The following is a 24313-nucleotide window of genomic DNA, read 5'->3' as shown; positions in this document are numbered from 1 at the left end:
CAGCACTGTATAAAAATAAATAAAATAAAGGTCTATCAAAAACTAAAAAATATAAAAAAAAATAAAATAAATGGGGTGGTTTTTTTAGTCTCTTTTTCTATAGATTTGTCACTGATGTATAGAAATGCTTTTGATTTATGGGTGTTGATTTTATATCCTGGTACTTTGCTGAATTCATTTATTAGTTCTAGAAGATTTCTGGTGGAAATTTTTGGGTCTTCTAGTATAGAATCATATCGTTGGCAAATAGTGCTAATTTGAGTTCCTCTTTTTCTATCTGTATCCCTTTAATTTCTTTCATCCGTCTAATTGCTCTGGCTAGAGTTTCAAGAACTGTTAAATAGAAGTGGTGAAAGAGGGTATCTCTGTCTTGTTCCAGTTTTTAGAGGAAATGCTTTCAATTTTTCTCCATTTAGAATGATGTTGGCCTGGGGCTTAGCATAGATAGCCTTTACAATGTTGAGATATGTTCCTACTATCCCCAGTTTTTCTAGTATTTTGAACATGAAGGGGTGTTGTATTTTGTCAAATGTTTTCTCTGCTTCTATTGAGATGATCATATGATTTTTATCTTTGAGTCTATTGATGTGATTAATTACATTTATTGATTTCTATATATAGAACCAAATTTGCATGCCTTTGATGAACTCTACTTGATTGTGGTGCACTATCTTTTTTGATATGTTTTTGCATTCTATTTGCCAAAATTTTTCGTCTATATTCATTAGAGATATTGGTCTGAAGTTTTCTTTCTTTGATGTGTCTTTGCCTGATTTTAGAATCAGGGTGATATTGGCCTCATAGAATGAGTTTGGAAGAGTTCCCTCTTTTTCTATCTCATGAAATAGTTTGAGGAGTATTGGTATAAGTTCTTCTTTAAAGATCTTGTAAAACTCAGCTGTGTATCCATCTGGTCCTGAACTTTTCTTGCTTGGTAGGCTTCTTATGGTGTCCACTATTTCCTTGCTTGAAATTGATCTATTTAAATTGTGTCTATCATCCTGATTTAGTTTGGGAATATCATATGCCTCTAGAAATTTGTTGATGACTTCAATATTTTCTATTTTATTGGAGTACAAATTTTCAATATAATTTCTAATTCTTTTCTGTGTTTCTGTAGTGGAGCATATATATTTATAACTGTTATGTCTTATAATGATATTTCCTTTTTCATCATGGATGTTAGTGATTTGAGTTTTCTCTCTCCTTCTCTTCATTAGCATGACTAATGGTTTATAAATTTTATTTATTTTTTCAAAGAAGAAACTTTTTGTTTTGTTGATTTTTTCAATTGTTTCTTTTGTTTTAGTTTCCTCTCTGAGTTTAATTATTTCCTGTCTTTTACTGCTTTTGAGGTTGATTTGTTCTTCCATTTCTAGGGATCTGAGATGTAATGTTAGGTCATTTATTGACTTTTTCTTCTTTGAAGGAATGAACTCCATGAAATCCACTTTCCTCTTAGAACTGCCTTCATAGTATCCCAGATATTTTTATATGTTGTATCAGTGTTTTCATTTACCTCTAGGAATTTTTTAACTCACTCCTTGATATCTTTTGCAACCCATTATTCATTCAATAGCATATTATTTAGTCTCCAGTGTTGGAGTAGTTTTTATTTTTTATTTTATCATTGATTTCTAATTTCATTCCATTGTGGTCTGATAGAATGCAGGGTAGTATCTTTACTTTTTTGTATTTACTAAGAGTTGCTTTGTGGCATAATATATGGTCTCTTTTAGAGAAGGATTCATATGCTGAGAAGAAAGTGTATTTGCTTGTTGATGGATAAAATATTCTATATGTGTCAGTTAAGTCTAAGTTATTGATTATATTATTGAGCTCTATAGTTTCTTTGTTTAGCTTTTGTTTGAAAGATCTAACAAGTGGTGAAAGAGGTGTGTTAAAGTCACCCAGAATTATTGTGTAATGGTCTATTTGACTCTTGAAATTGAGACAAGTTTGACTGATGAATGTAGATGCTCCATTGTTTGGGGTATATATATTTATAACCATTATGTCTTGTTGATGTATGCTTACCTTAAACAGTATGAAATGTTCATCTTTATTCTTTTTGTTTAACTTTGGTTTGAAGTCTATTTTATTTGATATGGGCTGGAAACCCCTTCTTGTTTACACAGACTGTTTGAATGGTATATTTTACCTAACCTTTCATCTTCAGTCTGTGGGCATCTTTTCCTATGAGATGAGACTCTTGAAGACAGCATATTGTTGGGTCTTTTTTAAATTTTTAAATCCAATATACCAGTCTATGTCTTTTGATTGCTGAGTTTAGGCTATCAACATTCAGGGTTATCATTGAGACATGATTTGTATTTCCAGTTATTTTTGTTTATTTTTGGTATTTAACTTGACTTGGTTTCTCCTTTGATTGGCTTTTCCTTTATTGCATTTCTCCCCTTTGCAGATTTCATTGTTGTTTTTCATTTCCTCCTCATGGACTATTTTGCCAAAGATGTTCTGTAGTGCAGGCTTTCTTGCTGTAAATTCTTTTAGCTTTTGCTTATCATGCAAGGTTTTTATTTCATCTTCAAATCTGAAGCTTGATTTTGCTGGATATAAGATTCTTGGTTGGCATCCATTTTCTCTAAGAGCTTGGTATGTTTTGTTCCATGATCTCCTGGCTTTGAGGGTACGGGTTGAAAAATCTGCTGAGATCCGAATTGGTCTTCCCTTATATGTAATCTGATTTTTCTCACTTGCACTCTTTAATATTCTATCCTTATTCTGTATGCTAGGCATTTTCATTATAATGTGTCTTGGTGTAGATCTGTTGTAATTTTGTACATTTGGTGTCCTATAGGCCTCTTGTAATTGATTTTCCAATTCATTCTTAATTCTTGGAAAATTTTGATATTATTTCATTGAAGAGATTGTGCATTCCTTTGGTTTGAATCTCAAACCTTCCTCTATCCCAATAAATCTTAAATTTGGTTTTTTGATGTTATCCCATAATTCTTAGATATTCTGTTCATGGTTTCTTACCATCTTCACTGTGAGGTCAACTTTATTTTCAAGATTGTATATTTTGTCTTCATTGTCTGAGGTCCTGTATTCCAAGTGATCTAGTCTGTTGGTGATGCTTTCTATTGAGGTTTTTAATTGGCTTGTTTCTTTCATTTCAAGGATTCCTGTTTTTTTTTTTCAGTATCTCTCTCTCTTTCTTGAAGTAATTTCTTGCAACCTGTATTTGCTCTCTTTTCTCTTTGTTGGTGTGATTGATGGACACCTGTATTTGTTCTCTTATCTCTTCGTTGGAGTGATTGATTTTTGCCTGTATCTGCTCACTTATGTAATTCTTTAATTCCCAAATCATTTTAGTTTTGTATATTATGAACTTCTTCTCTGACATTTCACGTACTGCACTATCTATGGATTCTATTGTTGTAGTATCTTAATTTGTTTTGGGCACTTTCCTCCCTTGTTTTTTCATGATGTCTATGTGTCTTCCTCTCTTGCAGTGTTGATCTGAGGTATTATAGCTTCTCCCTATTGTCTTATAGTGTCCCTGCAGGTTACCAATACCTCACCTTTAAGGAAGAGATCAATATGACAGCACTCAATGTACCCAACATGCAACCATAGATCAGTTAGCTTCTATTTTTACATTTACATTTTTGTTGTTATAATTAGAAATGATGAGTTTGGTTATCTTCTACCATATAGTCAATAGGTTTGCATAATGGTTTACAGTTTCTAATGGTAGAAGGGGGTCTGGGGGTAGGCTGAGATGTTTATAAGGTAGGATTTGAGGATATGGAGGTATTAGATTATATGACTAGTGAGAGAGTAATCATAAGATGTTGGCTGTCAGTAGGAGAAATAAGAGAGAGGCAAAGCCATGCAAGATTCCCTGTTACCTCAACAGGATAACTGCTAGCACCCCTAGTAGAGCTATCTCTGGTGAAGCCATGCCCACAGGGACCTTGGTGACATTTTACCAGGTCCTTATTGTTGTCTCTTGATAGAAGCAGTGGTATGCCAGTTTCATGGCCATGGCAGCCGCAAGCCTATATGTACCCTGATTTTGAGCTGTGGAGCCATTCTCTGGTGAATAAGAAACCCCAGCACAGTCCAGGCACCTCTCTAGGTTGCTGGGCTGGGGTCAGTGGGGCGGGCCCCTCTCTGGGTCACTGAGCCATAGGGTAGTGAGAAGCAAATATTTTTCAAGTCATGGAATTTGATTTATGTGTAAAGAATAAGAGTAAATATTCATCAAGCTACCCACTGTCTGTAGGTGTATCTGTGAGAATCCAAGTTTCGAGATTAAGTAGTTTACAAGATCACTCATAGGGCATGGAATCAAGAAAAGGCTGCACTGCTGGGAGTAAAACCTCTGGCCTCTGCTATCCCTGGGTTGAGCCCCTGGAGGGGAGAGTCTCCAGGTGAGGGAGGTGATAAGTTTTCTATGTTCCTTTTTACCCTTCTCTTTCATGATGTCTAGGAGAAGCATCAAGCTGGGAGGGGAATGGGAGGGAGAAGAATCCCTGACTAAGGATAACAAAACAAGGGGAGGGAAAGAGCTCAGTACCTGGTGCCTTGAAGGAGCAGGGAGGATCCAGCACTAGACTTCTAAACCAGGTTTTATGTTGCAAAATCCCCTCCACAAATCACCTTTCATTTGCCTGTAGACTTGTCTTTTGGGTTGCTGAGCACTGGCAAGAGAATGTGCTCCTAGCCAGGGCAGATGTCCAAGTGCTATCTTGCACTTTGTCCATTACTTTTCTGTTACTGTATGATAGCATTTTAGGGGTGCTACCTAGCAGGAAAGACCTCCTCCGCTAGCACCCTCTGCATGGGGATATAGGTGGGTCCAATTAACAACTTGCTCCACATCTTCATGACTTCCATAAGTTTCCTTCAGTTAACTTTTGATACCTTAAATGGTAGTTTATTTGGGCCTATTGTTTTTAACAATCTAGCCAACTCCCCCCCTCCCCACACACATTTTCTTTAATATATTTATTCTGCTCTCAATTCCAAGCTTTTTCTTTTGGATCTATTTGTGTGTGTGTGTGTGTGTTGCGTTGCTAGGGATTGGACCCATGGCCTTGTGCATGTGAGGCAAGCACTCTACCAACTGAGCTATATCTCCAACCCTGGTTCTATTATGATTATATAATTTTAATACCCCTTGAGTGGAATCTTGGTAGATATTTTAAAAGGAACAAGGACATTACTTAAAACCTTCAAGAGCTTCCCGCAGCACTTGCCCTATAATAAAAGTCCTCCTTTGGGCATAGACAGGTGGCCCCAGGTGGTCTGGACTCTTCCCCACTCTATCACTGCTTCCCCATCCAGGTGGGGCCTCACTGGTTCCAAGATGCTCCTCTCCCTTCTGTCTGGGCCTCTTCACTGCTTTCCCCACTCATCCATCCTCCAGTAGATTTTCCTTTTGTAACCTCTTTTCACTTTTCTTTGTAGCAGTTATCACACCTGCCATTATATTATTCTTCTAATTGTTTTTGTAAATTTGTTTTGTAGTTGTAGATAGAGAGAATGCCTTTATTTTATTCATTTCTCTTTATGTGGTGCCAAGGATTGAATGCAGTGCTTCACACATGCTGGGCAAGCACTCTGCCACTGAGCTACAGCACCAGACCATCTTGTGGTTATTTTGAATGCCCGTCCTCCACAGCAGAGTGCATGTGCCAGGGCTGAAAGTTCTGTAACTCTTCATTCACCACACATGTGCACACACAAACACACATCCACTCACATGCAAACAGACATATACTTACATACACAAACATGAAAGTATATTCACTCAAACACATACACAGTGTTTTAGTCATCTTTTATCATGCTGTGGCCCAAAAGACATTATGAGAAAATTTTTGAGGAAGATAAGTTTATTTGGCGGCTCAAGATTTCAGAGGAGAGGTCTCAGCCACAGATGGCCCACTCTGTAGCTCTGGGCCTGAGGCAAGGTGGGCCTCATGGCAGGGGAGTGTGGCAGAGGAAAGCAGCTGGGGACATGGCACCAAGAAGCAAAGAGAGAGCTCTTTTCACAACAAAAATAATAATAATTATATATATATATATATATATATATATATATATATATATATATATATATTCCCCAAAGGCATGCCCCCAATGACCCACCTTCTGCAGCCATAGCCTACCTGCCTACAATCCACCCACTTAATCCCTATCAAGTGATTAATACACTGATTATATGAAGGCTCTTATAACCCAATCATTTCACCTTTAAACTTTTTTGTTTTGTCTCAGACATGAGCTTTTGGTTGACACCTCATATCTAACCATAACACACAGGTAAGCACTGAAGCGTATATACACACAGAAACACCCAGAGGCAGCCGCACACACACATACCCACAACCCCCCCCAACACACACACAAACTTAGGCACTCTGTATTTTTCAAATTAGCTTTAGCATAGGTATATATTTCATATTTAGCTTCATTCATTCATTCATTCATTCATTTGTTTGCTCATTTAAATACACACACACACACACACACACACGTGCACGCGCATGCGCATTCAGTAACAATTTCAAGCAATGTGCACTCCTCACATTTATGGGCAATGATGAGTGTGCAGCTCAAGGTTCACTTTAGTATGAAATAAACCACCACAACTTGGAAGTGGGGCTGTCTGAAAGTGCTGTTCTGTGAAGGAACGCAGCACTGAACTTCTTTTTCTTGCCACTGCTTTGTCTGTCTCCAAGGAGCCTCACTTCACACCTGTCTACCTAGACAACCCCACCCACGTGTTCAGGCTTTATTCTGATTTTTCCCACTTAGCTCTGCTGCCTCCCGCCCCTCCTAGCACAGGAACACGCAATTAGGCAATTAGTATTCCCTGGGTATCACAAATGCAACCTGGGAAGAAACCCACCTGGTGCTGCAATGAATTCTAGGGTAGCCAGTTCTTATATGTGGTCTAGAAGATGAATTTGTGGTCAGAGTGGGCACACGCCCTCAACCTAAGGGACTCCCTCTTCTCTTTGGGGATGGAGTGAATTGAAGGAAAGTCAGAATTTGTTTTCTAAATCAAGGTGATGAGGATAGAGGCCTTGTTGTCTAGCTCTTATGTTATTACTGGTTTAAAGAGATCAATTCATTAAACACACACACACACACACACACACACAAGTATAAACATCAGAGTTACTAAACATAATAGTTAGTTGGGAGGGATGGACAAGTTAACAGACTTGTACAACTCACTGTATGAAGTGCTGTGGTGCATAGGACAGGCTTCAGAGAGATTGTGCTGACTTGCCCGATTCTGAAATGACAGGAATGGTTTAGCCTGTGAGGAAGGGTGGGATCAATACTGGAAATGTTTGTAATGGTGAGCAGGCATGAGGAATATATTAGTTAGGATTTAATTTGATGAAAATGAAATAAACCCCAACTAACAGGGCTGTTTTCTAATTTAAGTTCAAAGCCAGAAGTATCTGAACATTGGAGGAAGATCAGTGATATGGATCTGCTTGAGTGTTATCATCAAAACTGTGTTCATAGAATAAAGGGAAAGATAAATATGGGGAAGTAACAACATTTGCCCTTGTGAGGCTTTTTAATTTTATTCCAGAGGAGATTCATCAAGCCCTCTAATCCTATTAGAGAGCTACAAACACCCCCACTTTGTGTGCCAGTTAGCTTACAGAGAGGGACCTTTGCCTAGCATGGGCTCATCCTGGGCTAAGGGGCATGGGATATAGACCACCATGGCCCTCTGCACTAGGATGAAGAGATCTCTGCATCCATATGAACAGAACAGGCTTTCTTCATTGGGGAAAAAAAGGAGTGGGTGAGATGCTCCAAGGAAGACAAAGGACTTACACCTCCCTCAAGAAGGACTCAGCATACTGGGGAAGCTCTGGAGAGTTGGTGTGTTTGGAAGGAAGGTATGATATGAGGATGGTATATTAATGCACAAGTAAGATGTGGCTCTGTTAATAAATTTGTAAATTTCTCATTACTCCAGAGTTTCTCATTCACTTTTCAAAAACCAAAAATGATTTATAGGCAATAGTTGTTCTTTTAATTTACAATAATTAAAAAATATATATAATGAACTATTTTGGATTAATAAAGTTGAGGTTCATGTGTAAATGCACATTACATTCTAATCACAAACGATCTATAGATATTTTAAAACAAATAGTCGCCCATGCACAGGAGTAACAGAAACTTGTTCTGTTTGAATGCTGTGTATGTTTTTTATTGCCCAGGGAGGTGTTTTAATTAAGACCACAAGATTGGCTTTGCCTTTTACTTAGCTTTGTGTCTTGAAGAAGGAGGTTTTGAAATGACAAGTTAGAAATCTAAATTTAAATCCACGTGCAAAGTGGTAAGAGCTGGAATTATAACTTTAGGGAGAGGTGTTGAGAAGGTAGAGTCAAGAGGCATTAGAGACCCCATGTTTTTTTTTTCCAGAAAGTAAGGGGCAGCGATAGTGCCTAGTAACAGGCACAGGACCAGCTCTCAGTGAATGTTTTCTGAAGCCTAAGTAATAGTAGAAGCAGAAGGAGTGAGTGAGAGGGAGTGGAGTGTAGGAGGTTTGGGGTTATTTTCAGACAGGGTGAGTCTGAGGACCTTGCAGAATACCTTGACCAAACATTTAGGAGAGATCTGTGTGTAGGAGATGTAGGAAACCTCAGCATGCAGAAGACAGCTGAGGCCAGAAACTTTGTGAAGATCAAATGAGAAGAGATGGAGAAGAACCACAGCAAAAGGAAAGCCAATAAACCTTGTTTTCATGAAATCTAGGAGAGCAAGGAGAACAAGGGTTTCATCAACACTGCCAAGGAAATGGAGCTAATAAACAAAGCAAAAATGAAAATATATCCTTTGGATTTAATGACTAAGGGGTTGTTAATGACGATGGAAAAAAAAAAACACATCCAGGATTATTCTGGTAGGGACCTAGGCTGGCACCCCTTTTGCCATCAGCAGGGAAAGAAATCTGCAGATCATGCAGGAGCACCAGGGCTGGCAGAGGATGTTCAAGTTTGGGTCACTGCCAAAGACAAAAGGCATGAACTAAGCAGGGGGCAGGGGGAGGGAGGAAGGAGGCAGGAAGTTTCCATTTAAAGGAAAGGCAGGTAGCACCTTAGTCAATATTACTGAAGTAAACAGAAGAAACAGGATCCAACGAGAAATTCTTTGCCTTTTCTACTACATGAAAGAACATCCTCTTGCATGCTGCTTATTTTAGCAGAATTGAGGATTCAGTAAGGAATCCTCAAGTTACATGTACCTGTTTCCTTCCTAATCAATCATCTGATTTTTGCCCTTAATTTTCATTTTCTATGTGTTATATATACATGTATAAAATATATTGCTTCCGTAATTTTTTTTTTCCTTTTCCTCACTCAGGAAGACTCAGTAGGGCATAAACACAGACAAGGTTCTACTTGACAATAGATTGTCTTTTTCCCTCAATTCATTTCTCTTGTCTCTGTATACTTTTAGTTACCGAGAATTCATTACATTCTTGAAAAATATGATTGTGTCTGTTTCTAATTAAAGTTGGTCATCAGGTGCACAGCATAGATGTAGAAGGAATAGGGTCATTTTTCATCCTGGACTTCCTTAAACATGTGATCGGTTTTTGCCCTTAATTGTCTACTAGGGCTTACTGAACTTGCCCTGTTATTTGTTTGTATTTCACTTTTTCAACCAAAATTGCTATCAGGCACACTAGGGAGTTAGGAGAATCTTCTTATTATGTAATTTGCCTCATTGAAGTTTGATGTGAAAGCCTTCAAAGGAGTGATAGTGGTTCTTGTGCTCTATAAGATGCATTAAGACATTCCTGAAACATTGTGATTTAATGTTTTTGATTTACTTAACAGAAATATTCTTTTGTAACACCAATGAGAACAATTGTCAATAAAACGGCTTCAGTCAGTTAAGATCCTTCAAATACATCATTCTTTGCCTCTGAGTCTGATGAAAATATGTAATAAAATCCCCAGAAACTGAGGCCACCAAAAAAGGCTCTTAAAGTAATCACCTCCTTGTCCTTACTTATTTACCGACAATTCCACTCAACTAGGATCAAGTATAAGTGGTCAGGCATCAGTCTTTATTTACTATTTTTCATTTTCTATTTTGTCAACTAAACTGAAAAGTCTTCAAGTGGAAAACTGGACCACCGACTTCTTCAGTCTCTAGAGCCATCCAGTGTCCTGTCCAGGAGACCACTGGGTCAGTGTTCAGTGACATGTGATTCTGAAGAGCCATGGTGGCATCCTCTATAGTTAGCTTTCTTTCTGTAAAGCATCCATTTTTTTTACTTCTTTCAATAGATGGTCTTGTCTATAATTTGAGGAGCAGAAGTCATGGAACTCCAACCAATTGCCACTTACCTAGCATCCATGTTCCCTGTCCTTCCCGCCTATGCTTCCCCAGGCAGATGAAGCTCCCTGCTGCTCCAGACTCATGGCATCACCTTGCTTTCTCTCTTCCTTCCTCCAAAATTGTCCTGTCATTGGTCTTTCTCTCCACTGTGTACACTCATCTCTTCACTGTCTACCAACTCTTGCCAATAACTTGTTGAACAGGCGTCATCTCTGAACAAAAAAAGGCACCCATGCAGCACCTGGGGTCCAACTCTTCCTGTTCACACTGGAATCCTTAGCCTGTGCTGTACTTTCATTGATGGTCTTGAAGTCCCTTTCTGTCATTGCTGGTACTGAGTATGTGATACGGTGGATTGCAAACTCTACAAGATGCACCACCTTAGGAGTTCATTCACATTTCTGATTCCATACTTAGTTACTTGGATTCATCTGGGCTTCTGATTCTAGAACTCAGTAATTCATATTAGTACTATTCTGAAGCTGGATGTCTAGTGATCACAGTTCGAGAAATGCTATATAGATGTGTACATTTCCTGGCTCAACTTAAACTTCCTCAAGCATATTTGGATCTTCATTGTTGTTTCTACTAATGGATATTGGACAAATCTCTGCAATGAATGAAATGCTGTATGATTCTTCATCAGTGTAGAGGCCCTATTGAGATATTTTCTCCAGGAATACCATCAGCCATCGTTCCTTTTCTCTGAGCTGCTGAGATGGAAACAAGTGTATTGACTTCTTGTTTAGATAAAAACATTTTCAAGGTAACTGAAAAAAAAAATCCCCAATCTGTAGGGGAAATGTCAACAGATGATTTCTTGTACTTGGATGCCACCCTTTCTGCAGGAAAAGGAAGTTAACTTCTGGCCCCTGGAGACTAAGGACAGACTCTTAAGAGATTCCTGTTTAACATTCCCATGTGAATTACATGATGATTACAAGCATTTTATTTAAAAAATTATAATTTCCTCAGTTTTAGAAAGTCATTTTACTATCTGAAATGTCTGGCAAATTCTTTTTGCTTATGCAGTGTATTTAATATAAATTAAATTCTGATGACTAAAGTCTAGTGGAAAAACTGTCTTTTTAAAAATGTTTATTTATTACATAGTTGTAGTTGCACACAATACCTTTATTTATATGTGGTGCTGAGGATCAAACCCAGGGCCTTGCATGTACTAGGTGAGTGCTCTATCACTGAGTCACAACTCCAGTCCCCCAAAACTGTCTTTTAAAGAGCCTAGTATATCAGTGGGAGGAAAGAAATCTCAAGAGATTTCAAGGATTTTCCTATGATAATTTTGTTTTATGTGGATAATATTAAGGAAAGTATTTTAAAATGAAATGTAATAAAAGATTCCCAAGTTTAGTCTTGTTTTTTAATGCAATGCTTTTGAGAGTAACCACTCTGAAAGAAACCAATTGTGTTCTCATTTGAGTTGATTAAACCAACATACTACTGGCTTACTCAGCTAAAGTAAGGAGAAAAATCTCCCTGAACTTCACATTTCTGCTGTGTGTTAAATTAAAGTGTCTTTTTGGTAATATAGAAATTAGCTGTCCCAGAGTGAGGGTGGGGATGTGAAAGAAACAGGCAAAGTTATGGCATGGATGGTGACCCTGCTCGTTTTCACATAAACCTCAGGCTGCAAGTCAAATGCCTGAATTACTGCACATTCAGGGGCTGTACTCACCTCCAGAAGGTCAGACATGGTTCAAGTTCACATAAGAAGTAGACAGAATCCTGGCTGCTGCATCAGCTGAAAAGCCACTTCCATACTTGAGAAGCTGTAAGATCCTGAGTAGGCACCTCTCAGGCTCCTTATTTTCTCTTCTGAAAAACAGGGTTAAAAATATGTTATTGTGCTTGAATGAAAATATTTACTCATAACATTATGGAAGACCAAATTAGAAATCAAATAAAGTTTCTGCTTTCTCCTTGAAATTTGATCATTTTGGAATTGTAGAGAAACTTTTCCACCTGACTGTCTCCAGAGATGAGGAGTGTGTCACAACTGGTCTCTATGACCTAAGAGGCTATAGGTTCACTGCACCCCTTGGGAATGTTTGTTTTAAAATAATTATATGAGAACATATCTAATGTATTATTTAAACCGCCCTTCAGTGGCAGACCAAATTTTGCAGCCTCAATCCATCAAAGAGGAGGTAATCAGTAAAAAATGCTGCCTCATTCCCTAGGTGAAGTTCAAGAGACACAAACATACATAAATAACAACCCCTTCCAAATGAGATAGGGATTAGAGTCAAAACTAAAGTACACCCATTTCAGGAGGAGAAAAAGTATGCATTAACCCCAGGAAGGGAGAAATTTCAAAGGAGCTCAGGATCTCACAAAGAAGAGGCTATACCTGTTCTATAAATTCAATTTTTCCACTTAAGAATGTCATTCACTATTACTATAGCAATTTATTCCTCAAAAATAAATCTGCAAAAGTCAGGTTTTTAAGTCATCTAACAGTTCTGAACTTAAGCTCAGTAAAAACAACAACAATAACAACAACCACAAAACAAAACACTGAACAGATGAGTTTTTGTTCTTGTTCTTGTTGTTTGTTTGTTTAAGTAAACGAAGCTAGAGTATAGCATTTCATCTCAGAGTCCCTGTTACTGGAGAGAGACAGGAACCAAGAAGGAACCAGATGCCTTCCAAGGAGACCAGAACAACACTGACTAAAGGTGGGCCTGCTTCTTTGTGTTTCAGTGACATACTACAGTGAGTAAGAACAAGTATATCTCTGAGAGCTTGGAAATAGGTGTGGAAAATAGAAGGTGGGGAAGGAAAGGAATGATTACTCTCTGCTGGAAGAACTCAGTCAGAAAACACCTTGAGGAGAAAATATTTGAGCACTGGGCTGGTGGAAGAATAAATATTGATAGGGTAATAGGGGAAGATGCAATATCAGAGAAATTTCAGAGGACAAAGCTAGCTGCTAAGGCAGGCATAGGAGAGATGGCACTCAGAAAGTACCCAGTGTTCTGACCTTTCTGGGTGATTAGTAAGTCCAGAAGGAAGAAAGATGGTCAAAGATGAGGTTCAGAAGTTGGTAGGCTTATGAGGAGTCATGGGATTTGTTCTGTAGCCACAGTGAGTGCACAAAGAAGGTGCTTAATAAATGCTCATTCAGTGAAAAGTGTGGGAAAAACTGTATGCACTAGGAGCAGAGCCCTGGGGATCTCACTGTCTCTAAGGATCTTTCTCTCCCTGGATCTTTCAGGAAAAGTTCTGTAAACCACATTGCATACTCTGAAATCCATCTCCATTGGTTTGTCTAGTTCCTGCTTTAAAAAAGCACTTTGGGGACTGAGGTTGTAGCTCAGTGGTAGAGAACTTGCTTTGCATGAGAGAGGCACTGGGTTCAATCCTCTGTACCACGTAAAAATAAATAAATAAAAATATAGTGTCCCTCAAAAAATAGTTTTTAAAAAAGCACTTTGGGCATTTCAAAGACCCAAGCTTTAGGAGCTGGGAAGGACAAGAATTTGAATGGCAAATAGTATGGGTGGTGGGGCGGTGGCAAACAGTGTGTGATCTGACCTTAGCCAAAATCTTTGTCACAATTTGCAAGTAGAATGAAGCTATCTGCAGGTGCTAGGAAGGTTCTGAACAAGTATAAGATTAGCAAGCTTTAGTGGAAAAGTTAGATCTCTATCGCAAATTTAAAATGAAGATTCACAAAATGGCCCTAATTATTTCCTGGGTTAGCCAGTGTCAGGGGAATCGCTCTGTCTTATATTGCTGACCTTTGAAAAATGGGAGCAAAAATCAGTGAAAATCTACTTACTGGAATTCAATGAACATAATTAAATTAGGCTTTTGTTCTTTAGAATTCAGCTTAGGCTGGCTATTGTAAAAGGGAAAACAGAATTTTACAAAAAAAAAAAGTTGGGGGTGTTGAAAACTCAAAGCTTTAAAAGTCATTTCCATTTTATGATATTTCTAAAGGGCAAAATGGTTTATTCTCAAGAATTACTATGAAATTTATCAGAAGACTAGAGAACACTGGTAAGGCAGACCATAATTTTTACATTTTTATGCAATTTTAATTGCATCCAATTAAAAGAGAATAGTTTTTATATTTCATCAAAAATGCTGATGTGAACCTTGAAAATTAACATATCTAAACTTTCCTAATTAAGTAATAAAGACTTTTATCAACTTTTCTCTCTGTGTTTTTGGCTGTATTCTATGGAGATGTAAATGGATAAAGCAGAAGAGAAATGTCTTTTATCTTAGAGAAAATTTTGTATTCTCAGGGTAAAATTTCCATGATTTCTGGCTTTTTCTCATCATCTTCAATGACTTTGTTCTCTCTCCGTACTTGAAATGTGCTACTTGTAGATTTTATTTTATTTTTTTCTTTCCTCCTGAGAAGAAGTCTTGATTTTGGAGGTGTTCTCTTATTTGTTTCCTCGACATTTCTACACTGAGACTTCTTTTATCTTACGGAGGAGGGCCTTTTGGTTCTTGCGAATTCTGGGTCTACTTAAAATACTTGCTGAAGAATTAGAAAGCATTTGCAAGGTCAAGGGTTTTTCTTAAGACAAACTCTGCATAATTCTTGGTGAAAAATTGCTTCAACTTCAAAGAGAAACTTATAATAAAAATAAGATTTAAAAAAATAAATTTTAGAAAAAAGTTTGAGCCAGTGCAGTTAGATCATCTATCTACTCCTAGTGGTCAGCTTTGGGAAGGGCACACTGTCAGAAAACCTAAAAGTACCACCCCACTGCAGCCGGGTACTATATTCTAATTCTGGAAACCTTTGCATCCTAGCCAAAAGGAAGTTCTTCAGCTTTCAAGGAGAACAACTTGGTCTGTCTTTGTCCATCCTGCCCTGATGCTCTGCTTTGAAATCAGTCGCTATTCAATGCTTTCCTGGCACCCGCTTCTCTCAAATATGCATAGTGGCCCTATCATAAGAAATCAGTACCTAGAAGTGACACCTCATGCATGACTGCCATTAACTATACCACCAAATTCCTTTTGTGCTGTCTCCTGTAAGAGAGGAGTCCTGTCTTTCTTCCTACAGGCTCATTCTTCCTATTATTTCCAGCTCTTTAAAAGCTTTCTAAGCCCTTCCACAGTTGTGGGTCCCTTCTCTAGGACTAGCATTTATTTTCAGATGCATTTTAAGCCAATTCAACCGATTTTAAAATGAAAGGCATGCACTAGCTCACGCCCAACATAAGGCATGTTGATTAATTCAGTGACCAGGTGACTTCATGAAGAACTTAGGTCTTTCCTCATTGCTGTCTTTTTCATTATGTCTTTTATTCTTCATTTTCAGACTAATCAGGCTTCTTGGTATCCTGTCTTCTCATTGTATCATCACATGTTTGAAGGAGCTCTTCCTGCCCCTTTTATAAGGGCACTAATCTCTTTCATGGGGACTCTACCCTAATGGCCCAATCAGCTTCCAAAAGCCACATCTTCTAAAATCTTTAACATGGGGTTAGGGTTTCAATATCTAAATTCAGTGGTGATAAAAACGTTCAGATGCCAGAAGTCAGTTCTTATCATGTTTGCAGGGTATGATTCAACCAAAATACACATGGAAGAGAAAAGCAAAAACTGTCCCACAGTGGTTGACTCCTCCTCTAACACAGAAGTTGGAATAAGAGAGGGATAAAACATGGGAGGCAGGGAGTCCCTCTGAATCACCAGCTTCAGAAATAGAGGTGCATTTTTGCAATTTTAGCTGGGGAGAGACCTTCCACCTGGGCCCTGGGTTTTGTCCCTTCTACGTGGACTCTGGGCCTTGTCCCAGGATGGTATTTGTAGGATTATTTCTAAAGCATACATTTGCTCTTACTTCTATCATATTTGCTTTTATGCTAGACCTCTCCATTTATTCTCCCTGCCATGCCCTTCTCTCCAAAAACATTGAGTGAATGGTATTTTACAAGGAACTATACTCCATTACTTCAGTTTGCAAAAAAAAGAATGAAAAAAGAAAGAAAAATATAGATATACGACTATTTACTTTTTCTTTCTTGAAGTTCAGTGCAATTTATTATTTATAGACATATGAATGTTTTGAGGAAAGAAACATGTAGGGAACACTGATAGCTTTTGTGTGCGTGCGTGTGTGTGTGTGTGTGTGTGTATCTAAGCAACATAAAGAGTGGTGTGATATACTAAGGTCCCTAGTAAATGATGTTTTCTGATAGAGTTGCATAGGAAAGAGAAGGTAATGTGTGTGTGTTTTCATTTCAGAGAACAAGCTATTCTTTGACTTCGGGATTTCTGAGGATTCTTGTCTTGTCTGTAATATTGCTTTCCAAGATTTTAGTTAGAGTCAACAGTAGTCTGAAATTTTTAAAAGGAAAATCCCAGAAGTAAAAAGAGTCACTAGTTTTAAACTGCACATCTGCATGGCATGATGAAATCTCATCCCGGCAAGCTCTGTGCCATCAGAATGTGAATTATCCCTTTGGGACTTTTTTGTTTATTTTTAGTACTGGGGAATAAATCCAGTAGCACTCTACTACAATGCTACATCCTTAGCCCCTTTTATTTGTATTTATTTATTTGAGACACAGTATTGACAAATTATGGAGTCTAGCCTTGAATTTGCTCTCCTACTGCCCCAGCCTCCTGAGTCTCTGGGATAACCATTATGCACTACTATACCTGGCTCTGAATTATCCCTTTGCCTAGCTTACCTACTCTGTATCTGCTATCCATTAATTTTGTCACTTAGTAACTGACTTGGTTATCAGATCAACTGTCATAGTATTGCACTGCTTATGTACAACCCCCCCTTTTTGTTTGTTTTACTTAATAATGGTATCAAAGTCAAAAAGCAGTGATGCTAGCAATTTTACTTTACTATATTCTTATCATTGTATTTTATTAGTTACTATTGTTAGTCTCTGTATCTAATTGTAAATTAAACTTCATTTCATCATAGGTATATATTTATACATATATGCATATGTCTACACCTATCTATATATAGATATATACCTATCTATACATATTCCACATATATATGTACAGACATATATATGGAAAAATATATATTTTATATATATGATATATTTTATATATATATATATATATATATATATATATATATATATATATTTAGTGGGGAGTAAACATAGGGTTGGTACTACAACTAACTTAAAGAATTCTCTGAAATACTTGCAGGTGACTACCACATAACCTTTACTCAGTCTACTGAGTGTGTGTTATGGGGAGACAGCTGCAGAAGCTTAAAGCTATCCTTTAGCAGGTTGATTGGAGGAATATTGTTGTGGGCTTTGAGGCCAGAAAGGCATGGGCTTAAGTGCACATGTCTAGAGTTGGGGATGTAGCTTAGAGGAAGAACATTTGTTTAGCATCCACAGAGCCATGGGTTCAATCCACAGCACAGAAATAAACAAACAAAATGCACATAAGAGCATTTCTTCACTTCAGTTCTTTCTGGGCCTCACTTCCCTTAGCTGTCTTATGTAGATATAGCTTTGCCTCAGAGGCTGCCTTGAGGGGTTGTCTGAAGTGTATTCTTGTCTAGCAAAGCTGCAGGCACATAGCAGACACTCCTTAATTTTTACGTGTATTATATCTAGGCATTTTGTATTGGTATTTATAGCTAGGTATTCATTTATCTAGATTAAAATGAAGCAAATTGTTGGAATGAACTACTGGACATGCTTTTAGAATTTTGTCAAATAGGTCTACAGAATTAATATACTAAATATAATAATAGTGTATTAGGCTATAATTTGGTCACTTATTTCTGTTTTTTTTTTTTTGGACCAGGGATTGAACCCAGGGACACTTAACCACTGAGCCACATCCCCAGCCCTTTATTATTTTATTGTATTTTATTTGTTTTGATACAGGGTCTTACTAAGGTTCTTAGGGCCTCACTAAGTTCACACACCAGCTTTGACCTCGCAATCCTCCTGCCTCAGCCTCCTGAGCCACTGGGATTACAGGTGTGTAGCAGTGCACCCAGCTTTATTTCTGTGTTTTGATAGTACCCAGAATTTGATTTGCAGAAATCATCTCCAATCATAAGCTTCAAAGAGGAGACTGAATCTCTAGATAAAACCCATCCTTGGCTGCCATCTTGTCTTCATCTCAGAAAGACCCCAAGCAGAGAACACCCAATCCTCCCAATCGAGAGAAACCATGAAAGAATAAATTATTTATCTGATAAGTTTATGATAACTTGTTCCCCATCAAAAGAAAACTAACATATACACTTACATGAAAAAAGACCTGGGTAAGATCATAAATAATCTCACAATAACAAATTTTAGCTGTCTCCTTACTTTAATTAACCTTCTTTAAATATACATGATTGAAAAGCTGAGGACTTGGGTTCTAATATTTGTTTTGGCTTTCACTTTCTACAGTGGAGCTTGGAAAAGTTACTAAACTTTTATTTATTTATTTTTTAAGTCTATACTGTCAAAGAAAATGAGACATTCTCATCTCCAAGGACACTGTGTAAGACTGTTTTCCAGATAGAAGGAGATAATGTTTAGACACTGGGTAGCACCATAATCACATTTACTGGGATGAGGCCCTGTCAATGTCTAAGTGTTATGTGGCCATGGTCTGCCTGGATAATCTGTCAGTGTTCTATAAGAATTAATTTAAATTATTATTCAAAGTGTCTACAGAACACATCAGTCATAAAACCATCTGCTACATCTCTGTAAAAAAAGTTTAAAGACATACATGGAGTGTGTTTATAAATCTAGAAAATTTTCATTGCCCTACACCCAAGTATATGATTATTCCATTTACAAAATATCACTTCAAAACTTACTGTGTCAATTTACGGGAGTCCAGGTTTAGGTTAACTGGGTACTTTGCTCAGGGTCTCACTGGACTGAAATCAAATAGTCAGCCAAGCTAAGTTCTCATCTTCCAAGCTCCTTCAGGTGTTGATATGTTAACAGAATTCAGTGTCTTGCAATTATAGAACTAGATGGAATATAAACAAAAATTAATAAACAGAAAGCAAAACTAGTCCCTTGCCCACAGTGAGTTTAAGTAACAGTGATTTGAAATTCTTCAATATTTCTCACAGACTGAAAACTACATGAATCTAAGATTATTTTTGCTTATCTGAGAATTCTCATTTGTGTGTTTCTATTCACCTCACCGCTCTCTGACTGCTCTAAGAAGTATGGAGATAGGATACTTTAATTCTTTTGTCTAATCTCATCCATGGTTGGATTTTTATTTAGATTCTTGGGTCCCAGAACCCAGTTGTCTTTGCACTTGGGAGCTCAGAAATTTATGGATTTCTACAACCTGAAAATTCAGGATTTCAGATGAAAACACTTGTGTCCAAATTACATACTTGAAGTTCAAGATAAAGGTGATTACAATCAACTCATGGGGGAAAATAAAAAATCTAATGGTGTACCGCATTTGAAAAAGAAACCATTTGATGCTTTGGACCTTGTTAGTGCTAGTGAATACTCTTGGCCAAAAGAAAACCTATGTGGATGGTGCTCATACATAAAACTGATTTCTCAAAAAGGGCTCTGCACCTCTTAAGATATTTTCAGAAATGAGCCATATGCAATTCTTTGAAATAGGTGATTGGTCATTAGCTGATGATCTCACTTGCTGTTATTTCATAGACAATGAAGATTTTTCAACACTGTGAAAGTTCAGATTGCCAAGAGCATACATAAGCCTTGTAGTCTGGATCTGACACAAAGATACCCAAATGGAAAATTTCCCCCTTCCTACACTATATATCTGAGCTGTTGTTGCAGAAAAAAAAATCCTTAAATAAGATTGGATTCCTTCAACTGCCTGCATGCCTGTGTACTTTATTTTTATGGGCATAAACTTGAAAACTACCACATTGTTCTGGGAACAAACTCAGGTCATTCAAAGGCTAAACTGCTAAACTGATACCTAACACAAATGTGAAATGATCATAACATTTTATACATGATTTCCAAGTTTCTCTAAAATTAGGAATATAACATGAATTTCCCTATTTGCTAACTTTTCTGCACAGTGAATAATCAGAAGTAAATCAGAAAAATAAGAAGCCATTTGATGCTTGTGCCTATTTACAAATATCCTTAACAAAATAAGACTAACGAGTTGAAATTATATTTCTGTCTACCTTTTTTGCACTAATCCATTTTTGTAATGTTTTATCCAATGCTTTTAGTGTATTTTCACTAAATCCTTATCAAAAGGACTTTAAAAACTACAGAATAGTTGAAAGACCAGTACAGGGTGTGGGGGGTGTAGCTCAATGGTAGAGCACTTACCTAATATGCTTGAAGCCCTAGGTTTGATCCCCAGCACTGCTAAAATAAAATAAAATGATAAATAAAGAAAATACAATGAGAAGCCCAGAAAGACTGCCTGTGAGTTGATATGAGATCAGTCAGCCATTAGCCCAGGACTAGAGGTGGACAAGAGAAGGATGCTAACCAAGAGTAAGGAAATAATTGATGAAATCCATCAGGGAAACCTGGGGGCAAAAGGAAGTCATGGTCAGTGAGGCTAACAAGGAGAAATACAATTCTTTTATTTTTTTTCCAATTTTATACTAATTAACGCTGGATGGGGAAAATCCAAGAGGTAAAAGGAGATGTCCCAAAGTCTTATATAAATGGAAGAACTTCTAGAAGGACTTAAGAACTTCTACTAAGGATCTAGCTCTGAGACTACATTCTCTCTGGGTGGAAACATACCATTTGATGCTAACACTGGTTTGTGAAGCTAATTCTACATCATTTGGATTCCTTTTCAGGAGGCCATGCTGCTTTTGAATTTACTGGTAAAAAATTCCTATAAGAACTGGAAATAGTATGGCTGGTCATTAGCCAGTAATTTTGGAGGGAAAAAGCTAAGGAAGAAAAGGTCAAGGAAAACAAAACCAAAATTGACCTATTAATTATGGTCCAGCTATAAGCTGGCCATTATAGCTATAATGAGGACTATTAATTAGGTCTAATGGCAAAGAGCACAAATTAAAGCACATGCCCTGGTGGGAGAGTCAGCTATTTTTCTCCATTTCAAAAGCCGTACAGAAAAGTCCCCAGAGCCTGAGTATAATTGCTATATAAATTCAGCTTATCAAAAGCCACTGGGAACGTGAACTTGCTTTACTAACAACTCAAAAGTCTGTTGGCACTTCAGCTAGTATTAATTGACTTGAACTGGCCCCATGCATCTGACTATTCACAAATCATTGTGCTATTTTTCAAATGGCTCCCTCTCACCATATGGACCATTGTGTAAGCTGTACTCTGGAATTGGGGGAGTCTGTGTTCCTAAATTGATCCAATGTAGAGTACAGTTGTTTGTCAAAATATCAACAAATCCAAATGTCTGGGGAACTTCTATAGCTGAGCACTCACTTTTGAAATAAGCAAAATCACAAAGGAAAGGAAAATCTCCCCAAACTATAGACCATCCTCGTTCTGAGTAATAAGAAAGAATGACATCACATTTAAGCCTAGCTTGAGAGGGAAAATACTAAGACATATGCTTATTTACAAAATTGAGTACTCTGCTGGCATACACAATAATATGAATGCAATGACAGTCCCTTTATGGTCTTAAAAATGATACTCTGTATTATTAACAAAAGCAAAAGAGATTAAGAAAGTGAAAGATTGAGTGACAACTGGAGAGGAAAATTGTAGTACCCTAAATGTGCGGTGGGGATTTTACACAAACAAGGAATATCAGGAGAGCCTTTCTAGATAATGGTTTTTGCAATAGAAAATGTTTGGTTTATGATCATGGATGTTATTCTGAGAGCAGATGTTTCTGTTTATCTATGTTCTACTATCACAAGGTTTTAGAATTCTTCCCTGCAAAACAATGTTCTCTTTAAATGGGTTTTAATTGTTACCAGTAATGAGCATTGTAACCTCACCTCTTTACAGAAAGCTCAATCAAACAATCTGTCAGACAAAGACTTTCAGCATGAAGTCAGGTTGAAAGAACAGGGTGCATTACTCATTTCAAGTCAGGTGGAGGAAAAATCTGCAGGGGGTGGTGTCCAACTGGGGAACATGGTGTGTGGGTTGGGGTAAAAGGGATTGGTAAACCTAAATTTATTGGGACCCCAGGGCAGCTGCTGAGAAACACATGCTAACATTTGCAGTCTATCATTTTGAGTTAGGCACTGGTAGTTCTAATTTATAAACCAGAAAGCAGAGTGCAAAGAAGATAAGGGATTTGCTGAGGGTCCTACTGCTGAGATTCAGTTCTATGTGCTACCGGAGACAAAGAGTAGACTGACATTGCGTTGCCACAATTTTCAAGTGTCCTTACTACTCAATGGGTCCTATTATCTGAGTGACCTGATCTAAAGCAAAAGTCATTCTTTTTGGTAGATACATTTCCAACTGAGATATACATGCCACCAACATGTTTATGCTGGCCAGTGTAGTCAGACACCCGGTCATGCTGTTCTATCAGTTTTCTGTGAGGCAGTGCATATTGTTCATTACTTTGCATTTGTTCTATTGAGAGTTTCAGGGCCAAGATGAGGACGAGGCATACATAGCTTAAAGAAGATTCTAATTTTAGAGGCCTCTGTATTTAACAAATACATAGACACTGTTTCCCCCCCCCCCCCACTATCCCAACATCCCAACAAAACCAGAGCCCACCTCTGTGCGACCAACAGGGAATAAAAATGCTGACAAGGCACATTGTTTTTTCAAAAACAAGGTGTCGCATTCATTCAGCCTGACAAGTTGCAATGTCACAGAGTACATGCAACAAGTTTTCCTGGTTTGTGTTGGTGGTGGAGCCAGGGGACACCTAAAGTCAAAGTAAAACATGGGAGTTAAGTCAGGGAGGACTTTCAATGGAAAAATAATAAGTTGGAAATAGGCCCCACAATCAAAAGGAATAAACAGGTCCAAGGAAAATTTCTAATGTTACTGTATATCAATAATACAAATATTTGTATAAGTGAACTTTTTCATGGGCTATCCAGAGCTTTTATTGGAACCCCAAAGTGCTCCAAGATACAAGATACTGCAATATATATATATATATATATATATATATATATATATGAAAAATCAGGTACTAAATTGGACAGAGGAAAACAGAAAGAAAAAAAAGGGAGAGGAGAGCAGGGCTCACCTAAAGGGCTCAGAGAGAAAGGACACTGGTCAGACTTGAGACGATGGGGACCAGGACCAGGGAGAGTATGACAGCTTTGAGAGGCATGCTGAATCTTGAAAATGATCATGGCTCACAATATATAAGACTACTGCTATATCAGCTATTATTCCAGGGACTGCACATGTATTAATACTCAGTGAATCCTTCAAAGACCCTCTGACATGGTCTGCTTAGCATCCTTATCTTAGGGACAAGAAGCTGTTGCAGAGAGAAGCCAGATTTCTTGCTCAATTTCACTAGTAGTATGTCAGAGAACTGGGTTTAGGCCCCCAAACTTACACAACAGCAACCACTGGACCCTACACTGCCTTCCAGGTATTTTAATGAGTTCCCAGTTTCCATTGATTTTTTTCTATACTTCCTTTCATAATGATGTCTGATTTGTTAGGTTACTGACTCTCTTTTTTGGGGAATGTCATTTAATATTCCTCTCACACACAATCTCTCCTCTTTCCTCATCTCCATGCAGCCTATAGTCTCTGAATTTCAGTTGCACTCTCTTTTGGTCTAATTGGTGATTGTTCTTCTGTCTCCTCTCCTTTCCCTGAGATCCTCTTGGCTCTGCTGGGCAGCATATATAGCTACTTATAACCAGGGGGATGATCTTTGCCTTCTTTTTGCAAACCAATGACTGCATTTCCTTCTCATGGGCTATTTTGGTGGTGACAGCTCAATGCTTGTTAAGCAGTTTCTGGATTACCATTTTTTTTCCAATGGGCTGAAAAGCTGGATGTCTCCCTCTTGGTGAGGGAGGAGAGAGCTG

The sequence above is a fragment of the Marmota monax genome, unplaced genomic scaffold (genome assembly GCF_021218885.2).
Source record: "Marmota monax isolate L192 unplaced genomic scaffold, Marmota_monax_Labrador192_F-V1.1 WCK01_AAM20220418_F8-fsc00272, whole genome shotgun sequence".
NCBI lineage: Eukaryota > Metazoa > Chordata > Mammalia > Rodentia > Sciuridae > Marmota > Marmota monax.
This window is presented reverse-complemented; position numbering follows the sequence as displayed.